Genomic DNA, 9,368 nt, shown 5'->3' on the forward strand with positions numbered 1-9,368 from the left:
AGTCTGTCCTATTCCCCTACTTTTTATCATAGCCCTACAAATTCCTCCTTTTTCGGTGTAAAAACAAATCCTATTCTGAAAGTTGATATTGTGTGCTTTCACTAAACTTAATGGTGCATTCTCAGTGATAACAATTAATTCGGTATTTTTTTTTTTTTGTAACCTGGATTGTAACATGCTGAGGTTAGTTGATACTGCCTGAGCTGCATTCAAATAGCTGATAAATTTGCAATTGCTTAGTTGTAAATATTTCACACATCTGGCACTTAAGTGGTACTCTCTGTTTTCAATTTCTAACATTAAGCATTCATTATGAACAGCCTTGTAAATCAGCCAAGCCTTCTCTTAGGATCCAGCCACTGGACCCAGCTTTTATATGAGATTACATAGAATTTGCAATATAGGAACAGACCATTCAGCCCAGCTGGTGTGCACAATGGGAACTTCATCCCACCCGACTGCATCTAACCTATCAAATGAGCATCTTCCATTCCTTTCCTCCTCATGTTTACCAGCTTCTCCTGAACTGCATCCATGCTATTCACCTCTGTTACTTCATCTGGTAACGAATTCCACATTTCATCTCTCCCTGGTTACTTTTTCCTGAATTGGATTTATATTTACAGCCAGAGTTTTCAACTCCCCCAACAGGTGGAAAAAGCTGTTTCTATGCTATCAAGCCCTTTCTTAAAGACTTCTGAATTTTAACTTTTTTTTGAGACAACCGAAGTATAACCCGTTCAGTCTTTCTGCAGCACTAGGGACTTTATGCCAACTTTATTCTCTGAACTGCTCTAAGAAGCTTTTTGATGGGCTGTTATGAGGAGAGGGAATTCCAGTGGTAATTAATGCTTGACTTCCACCCCACCCATGGTTTAGACTTGTAAATCTAAACACAACAAACTGCTTTGTTGTGGCTGCCCTGAAAACTCCCTTTTTTACTGCTCCTTCAAATGAATTTGTTGCCTCCTGTTCTGAATCTGCTGACATGTGGAGCTGGTTTAGTTAGCTCTGTGGTAGTCGGAAATGTGCTTCCATATTCCTAATTGGCTTAGTGCGGCAGCAGGTGAGCTTTGACCTCTGCTGTCAACAAGCTTGTCAATCCATAGCTGGGGCATTACCTCCAAGCCTGATCTAATTCCTGTCTCACCACCTCCTGTCATGTGTCTTACTGGTAGAGGGCAATGACTGCCCTGCCCAACACGTCTCTCTCCTCCCTCTTCCCCACTTGTGACTGTCCATCTTCTCTCCCTCCTCCCCAATTGCTAACCAAGCTCGAAATTTTACTTTTTACTGCTTAGCTACCTGGAGCCATTGTAATCTGTGTCTAGCAAAAGAGCAGGTGATTAATGCACCCTAGTGCCTCAGTTCAGGAATCAGGCACCAAATGCTAATTACACTTGTCTGGTTTAGTCAAACGTCAGTGCTGTCAGCTCCCGACATGCGGGCCTTGTTCAACTGAGTGAACATACTACTCGGAAGAACCAATTCTCTACTGCCAGCTATGGCTCAGTGAGTAGTAGTCTTTCCTCGAGTCAGAAGGTCATGGGTTCAAGCCACTCTCCAGAGACTTGGGCACATAATACAGGTTGAGTGTCCCAGTGCTAGTACAGGGGGAATGCTGCACTGTCAAGTTGTCAAACAGGCAAATAATACTTAACTTAGTTACCCTCATTAAAAGCTCAACTGAAGAGGGTTGGTGAGGGTAATGCAGTTGGTGTGGTCTCGATGGACTTCCAAAAGTTGTTTGCTGAAGTGTCATGTAATAAATAGGCTTGCCAGCAAAGGTGAAACTTCTGGAATGCAAGGGGCAGTGACAACATGGATACAAAGTTTAAAAATTGCTGGAAATGCTCGGGTCAGGTAGCATCTGTGAAAATAAAAAGTTAATATTTCAGGTCAAGACCTTTGGATACAAAGTTGGCTCAATGACAGCAGACAGTAGTTGTGAATAATTGTTTTTCACACTGGAGGAAGATACCCCAAGGTTTGGTGCTGTATCCACTACTTGATGTGCATTAATGATATGTGCGCAGGGCACAGTTTCAAAATCTTCAGATTAAACAAAACTTAGAATTATTGTGAACAGTGAAGAAGATAGTGATGGGCTTCAAGAGGACAGAACGAGGCTGATGGCATTGACACAAGGCAGTTGGAAATCAATATAGATAGGTGTGTAACAATCCAATTTGGTAAGAAGAACGAGGAGAGGCAAGAGCGTGCAGGACAGAGACCTGAGCGCATATCATTGAAGTTGGAGGGCAAGTGAGAAAGAGGTTAAAAAAGCAGATGGGATCCTGGAATTTATAAATAGAGACAGAGTACAAAAGCAAGGATATTATGATGAACCTTTATAAAACTGCAGTATTGTGCCCAATTTTGGATGCAGCAGTCTGTGAAGGATGTGAAGTCTTTGGAGAGGGTGCAGAAAAGATTTATGAAAATGATGCCAGGGATGAGGGTCTTAAGTTACATGGAGTGATTAGAGAAACTAACATGTTTTGGATTGAGAACCGATTTGATTTGAAATCTCTCGACCGACTGTTCGTCTCGTCCATCTTTTAGACATATCAGTTTGTTGGTCTGAATAAAGGTCAAGGAGTATTTCTGTTCAACAGTGTTGCAACATATTGTGCGCACGCTATTTTTCCATCATAATTGGTCATATATTCTTTCTTTTTTTTTAAATAATATTTTATTGAAAATTTTTGGTCAACCAACACAGTACATTGTGCATCCTTTACACAACATTGTAACAATACAGATAATAATGACCTTTTTTAAATTTAAACAAAAACAACAACAAATAAATAAATATTAAATAACAAAAAATAAAAACTAGCCCTAATTGGCAACTGCCTTGTCTCAGGCCACACCCCCCCCCCTCCATCCCTCCCCGCCCCCCCCCCCCCCCCCCAAGTCCTGGGCCGCTGCTGCTGCCTTCTTTGTTCTCCCCTATCTATCTTTCCGCAAGATATTCGACGAACGGTTGCCACCGCCTAGTAAACCCTTGAGCCGACCCCCTTAGGACGAACTTAATCCGCTCTAACTTTATGAACCCCGCCATATCATTTATCCAGGTCTCCACCCCCGGGGGCTTGGCTTCTTTCCACATTAGCAATATTCTGCGCCGGGCTACTAGGGACGCAAAGGCCAAAACATCGGCCTCTTTCGCCTCCTGCACTCCCGGCTCTTGTGCAACCCCAAATATAGCCAACCCCCAGCTTGGTTCGACCCGGACTCCTACTACTTTCGAAAGCACCTTTGTCACCCCCATCCAAAACCCCTGTAGTGCCGGGCATGACCAAAACATATGGGTATGATTCGCTGGGCTTCTCGAGCACCTCGCACACCTATCCTCCACCCCAAAAAATTTACTGAGCCGTGTTCCAGTCATATGTGCCCTGTGTAATACCTTAAACTGAATCAGGCTTAGCCTGGCGCACGAGGACGACGAGTTTACCCTGTTTAGGGCATCTGCCCACATCCCCTCCTCAATCTCCCCCCCCCCCCAGCTCTTCTTCCCATTTCCCTTTTAGTTCGTCCATCATAGTCTCCCCTTCGTCTCTCATTTCCCTATATATATCCGACACCTTACCGTCCCCCACCCATTTCTTTGAGATGACTCTGTCCTGCACCTCTTGTGTCGGGAGCTGCGGGAATTCCCTCACCTGCTGCCTCGCAAAAGCCCTCAATTGCATGTACCTGAATGCATTCCCTTGGGGCAACCCATATTTCTCGGTCAGCGCTCCCAGACTCGCAAACTTCCCATCCACAAATAGATCTTTCAATTGCGTTATACCTGCTCTTTGCCACATTCCATATCCCCCATCCATTCCCCCCGGGGCAAACCTATGGTTGTTTCTTATCGGGGACCCCCCCAGTGCTCCGGTCTTTCCCCTATGTCGTCTCCACTGTCCCCAAATCTTCAGTGTAGCTACCACCACCGGACTCGTGGTATAGTTCCTTGGTGAGAACGGCAATGGGGCTGTCACCATAGCCTGCAGGCTGGTCCCCCTACAGGACGCCCTCTCTAATCTCTTCCACGCCGCTCCTTCCTCCTCTCCCATCCATTTACTCACCATTGAAATATTAGCGGCCCAATAATACTCACTTAGGCTCGGTAGTGCCAGCCCCCCCCTATCCCTACTACGCTGTAAGAATCCCTTCCTCACTCTCTGAGTCTTCCCGGCCCAAACAAAACCCATGATACTCTTTTCTATCCTTTTGAAAAAAGCCTTCGTGATCACCACCGGGAGACACTGAAACACAAAAAGGAATCTCGGGAGGACCACCATCTTAACTGCCTGCACCCTCCCTGCCATTGACAATGCTACCATATCCCATCTCTTGAAATCTTCCTCCATCTGTTCCACCAACCGCGTCAAATTTAGCCTGTGCAATGTGCCCCAATTCTTAGCTATCTGGATCCCCAGGTAACGAAAGTCTCTTGTTACCTTCCTCAACGGTAGGTCTTCTATTTCTCTACTCTGCTCCCCTGGATGCACCACAAACAGCTCACTCTTTCCCATGTTCAATTTATACCCTGAAAAATCCCCAAACTCCCCAAGTATCCGCATTATTTCTGGCATCCCCTCCGCTGGATCCGCCACATATAGTAGCAGATCATCCGCATATAAAGATACCCGGTGTTCTTCTCCTCCCCTAAGTATTCCCCTCCATCCCTTGGAACCTCTCAGCGCTATCGCCAGGGGCTCAATCGCCAGTGCAAACAGTAATGGGGACAGAGGACATCCCTGCCTTGTCCCTCTATGGAGCCGAAAATATGCCGATCCCCGTCCATTCGTGACCACACTCGCCACTGGGGCCCTATACAACAGCTGCACCCATCTAACATACCCCTCTCCGAACCCAAATCTCCTCAACACCTCCCACAGATAATCCCACTCCACTCTATCAAATGCTTTCTCGGCATCCATCGCCACTACTATCTCCGTTTCACCCTCTGGTGGGGCCATCATCATTACCCCTAACAACCTCCGTATGTTCGTGTTCAGCTGTCTCCCCTTCACAAACCCAGTTTGGTCCTCATGAACCACCCCCGGGACACATTCCTCTATTCTCATTGCCATTACCTTGGCCAAGACCTTGGCATCTACATTGAGGAGGGAGATTGGTCTGTAGGACCCGCATTGTAGCGGATCCTTTTCCTTCTTTAAAAGAAGCGATATCGTTGCTTCTGACATAGTCGGGGGCAGTTGTCCCCTTTCCTTTGCCTCGTTGAAGGTCCTCGTCAGTAGCGGGGCGAGCAAGTCCAAATATTTTCTGTAAAATTCAACTGGGAATCCGTCCGGTCCCGGGGCCTTTCCCGTCTGCATGTTCCTAATTCCTTTCACCACTTCTTCTACCGTGATCTGTGCTCCCAATCCCATCCTTTCCTGCTCTTCCACCTTGGGAATTTCCAGCCGATCCAAAAACTCCATCATTCTCTCCCTCCCATCCGGGGGTTGAGCTTCATACAGTTTTTTATAAAATGTCTTAAACACTTCATTCACTCTCTCCGCTCCCCGCTCCGTCTCTCCATCTTCGTCTCTCACCCCCCCCCTATTTCCCTCGCTGCTCCCCTTTTCCTCAATTGGTGTGCCAGCAATCTGCTCGCCTTCTCTCCATATTCATACTGTACACCCTGCGCCTTCCTCCATTGTGCCTCTGCAGTGCCTGTGGTCAGCAAGTCAAATTCCACATGCAGCCTTTGCCTTTCCCTATACAGTCCCTCCGGTGCTTCCGCATACTGTCTGTCCACCCTCAAAAGTTCTTGCAACAACCGCTCCCGTTCCTTACTCTCCTGCTTCCCTTTATGTGTCCTTATTGATATCAGCTCCCCCCTAACCACCGCCTTCAACGCCTCCCAGACCACTCCCACCTGAACCTCCCCATTGTCATTGAGTTCCAAGTACTTTTCAATGCATCCCCTCACCCTTAAGCACACCCCCTCATCCGCCATTAGTCCCATATCCATTCTCCAGGGTGGACGCCCTCTTGTTTCCTCCCCTATCTCCAAGTCTACCCAGTGTGGGGCATGATCCGAAATGGCTATAGCCGTATATTCCGTTCCCCTCACCCTCGGGATCAATGCCCTACCCAACACAAAAAAGTCTATGCGTGAATAGACTTTATGGACATAGGAGAAAAACGAGAACTCCTTACTCCTAGGTCTACTGAATCTCCACGGGTCCACCCCTCCCATCTGCTCCATAAAATCCTTGAGCACCTTGGCTGCTGCCGGCCTCCTACCAGTCCTGGACTTCGACCTATCCAGCCTTGGTTCCAACACCGTGTTAAAGTCTCCCCCCATTATCAGCTTTCCGGTCTCTAGGTCTGGGATGCGTCCTAGCATTCGCCTCATAAAATTGGCATCGTCCCAATTCGGGGCATACACGTTTACCAACACCACCATCTCTCACTGTAATTTGCCACTCACCATCACGTATCTGCCCCCGTTATCCGCCACTATAGTCTTTGCCTCGAACATTACCCGCTTCCCCACTAATATAGCCACCCTCCTGTTTTTCGCATCCAGCCCCGAATGGAACACCTGCCCTACCCATCCTTTGCGCAACCTAACCTGATCTATCAGTTTCAGGTGCGTTTCCTGTAACATGACCACATCTGCTTTAAGTTTCTTAAGGTGTGCGAGTACTCGTGCCCTCTTTATCGGCCCGTTAAGCCCCCTCACGTTCCACGTGATCAGCCGAGTTGGGGGGCTTCCCACCCCCCCACCTTGCCGGTTAGCCATCATCTTTTTCCAGCTTCTCGCCCAGTTCCCACGCGGCTGTATTTCTCCCAGACGGTGCCCCCCCGCCCATCCTTTCCCGCACCCACTCCCCCCTTTCCCCAGCAGCAGCAACCCAGTAATTCCCCCCCCCCCCCCCCCCCGCTAGACCCCCCGCTAGCGTAATTACTCCCCCCATGTTGCTCCCAGAAGTCAGCAAACTCTGGCTGACCTCGGCTTCCCCCCGTGATCACGGCTCGCCCCATGCGGCGCCCCCTCCTTCCTGCTTCTCTATTCCCGCCATAATTATCATAGCGCGGGAACGCGCCTCTCCCTCGGCCCCGCCTCCCATGGCCAACGCCCCATCTCCTCTCCCTCCCCACCTCCCCCCATCACCACCTGTGGGAGAAAGAAAAGTTACCATACCGCAGGATTAATCATACAATCCCTCTTCGCCCCCCCCCCCCCCCCCCCCCCCCAACTCGTCCCACCACTTTGTCCAAACGTTCATTTTCGTAGTCCAATCATTCCAATTTTTCTTCTACAATAAAAGTCCACGCTTCATCCGCCGTCTCAAAGTAGTGGTGCCTCCCTTGATATGTGACCCACAGTCTTGCCGGTTGCAGCATTCCAAACGTTATCTTTTTTTTGTGAAGTACCGCTTTGGCCCGATTAAAGCTCGCCCTCCTTCTCGCCACCTCCGCACTCCAATCTTGATAGACGCGGATCACCGCGTTCTCCCATTTACTACACCGAGTTTTCTTCGCCCATCTAAGGACCATTTCTCTATCCTTTAAACGGAGAAATCTCACCACTATGGCTCTGGGAGCTTCTCCTGCTCTCGGTCCTCGCACCATAACTCGGTATGCTCCCTCCACCTCCAACGGACCCGTCGGGGCCTCCACTCCCATTAACGAGTGCAGCATCGTGCTCACATATGCCCCGACGTCCGCCCCCTCCACACCTTCAGGAAGGCCAAGAATCCTCAAGTTGTTCCTCCTTGCGTTATTTTCCAGTGCCTCCAACCTCTCCACAGATCGTTTCTGGTGTGCCTCCTGTATCTCCGACTTCACCACCAGGCCCTGTATGTCGTTTTCATTCTCTGCTGCTTTCGCCTTCACGACCCGAAGCTCCTGCTCCTGGGTCTTTTGTTCCTCTTTCAGCCCTTCAATCGCCTGTAATATCGGGGCCAACAACTCTTTCTTCATTTCCTTTTTTATCTCCTCCACGCAGCGTTTCAAAAACTCTTGTTGTTCAGGGCCCCATATGAAACTGCCACCTTCCGACGCCATCTTGGTTTCTGCTTGCCTTCCTTGCCGTTGTTCCAAAGGATCCGCTGCAATCCGGCCACTTTCCTCTCCTTTTTCCATCCGTGTCCAGGGGGAACACCCTTCTGGTTTACCGCACGGTGTTTTCAGCCGTTAAAATTGCCGTTGGGGCTCCTATCAAGAGCCCAAAAGTCCGTTTCACAGGGAGCTGCCGAAACGTGCGACTCAGCTGGTCATCGCCGCACCTGGAAGTCTCATATATTCTTTCTTGCACTCCCTCCTGAATATATGTCACTATAGGAGCTTATGGTATCAATCACAGAAGTGCATCTGAAATTAATTTGGTATTTGTATGTCAAAACATGAGCTGGATGTAAATCTGAGGGATATATTGGCTGTACTGTATGGAATGGATTAACCAAGTTTTTGTCTGGCAAAGTTGTGGAACAGATATGAAGTAAATGTAATTAATGTAACTGTCATAATCCATTGAGTGGATTGCAAATATTAGGTGCATCTGTCACAGAACGTGGAATGGATTACAAGTAATGGCCTGAATGTCTACCACAATGTATTAAATAAGTGTCTCAACAACATGAACTGGATTGCAAGTAGTGGAGTGGATATCTATCTCAAATAATGTAATAAATTTGTATCACAAGACAGTGGACTATCACTACCTTGTGTAGAGACACATGGCTTGTACAAAGCTGTTTGTTACAGTAATTTGTTGTCTTCGAAGATTTTCAATTAATTTTATTGAAAAGGCTGTGGCCAAGTGTCAACATCTGTTTACAGATGTGTAAATCAGTATCCTTTTTCATGGGTTTTATTGAGTACCTAATGCTGTTTGTTTGGTGACTGAATAATTGATCGTATCCCCCTCCAACTAACCATGGGCTGAACACTGAGTGACCAGATGAAACTAGGAGCTGAGTTGCAGCTGTGCCTGATTCTGATCTTGCTGCTCATTTGTTCAGCGGAAGTCGATCGTTACTTTTGCTGGCTTTTTTTAACACCTCTAATTTTGGGGTAAAGGCTGTTTTTAGACCAACCTGAGATCAACACGTACCATGGGTTGTAAGTAAAAATGTATAGACTCATGGAGTATAGCAACCTGTGTAGTGGTGCAGAAACTGTCTGCTTGTCTTTGAGAGATTAAATATATTTTCTGGTATATCAGCAAAGGAATGCGAGATGATGCATTTTGGAGGATCAAATCGAGATATGAATTATAATGTAAAGGGCAGAACCCTTAGGCACATTAACACGAGGGATCTGGGCGTGCAGCTCCACAGTTCCCTAAAAGTAGCAATACAGGTGGCCAGGTGATTAAGAAGGCATATGGCATGCTTGCCTTCATCAAC

This window comes from Scyliorhinus torazame, chromosome 2 (genome assembly GCF_047496885.1).
Source record: "Scyliorhinus torazame isolate Kashiwa2021f chromosome 2, sScyTor2.1, whole genome shotgun sequence".
In the NCBI taxonomy this organism is placed as follows: domain Eukaryota; kingdom Metazoa; phylum Chordata; class Chondrichthyes; order Carcharhiniformes; family Scyliorhinidae; genus Scyliorhinus; species Scyliorhinus torazame.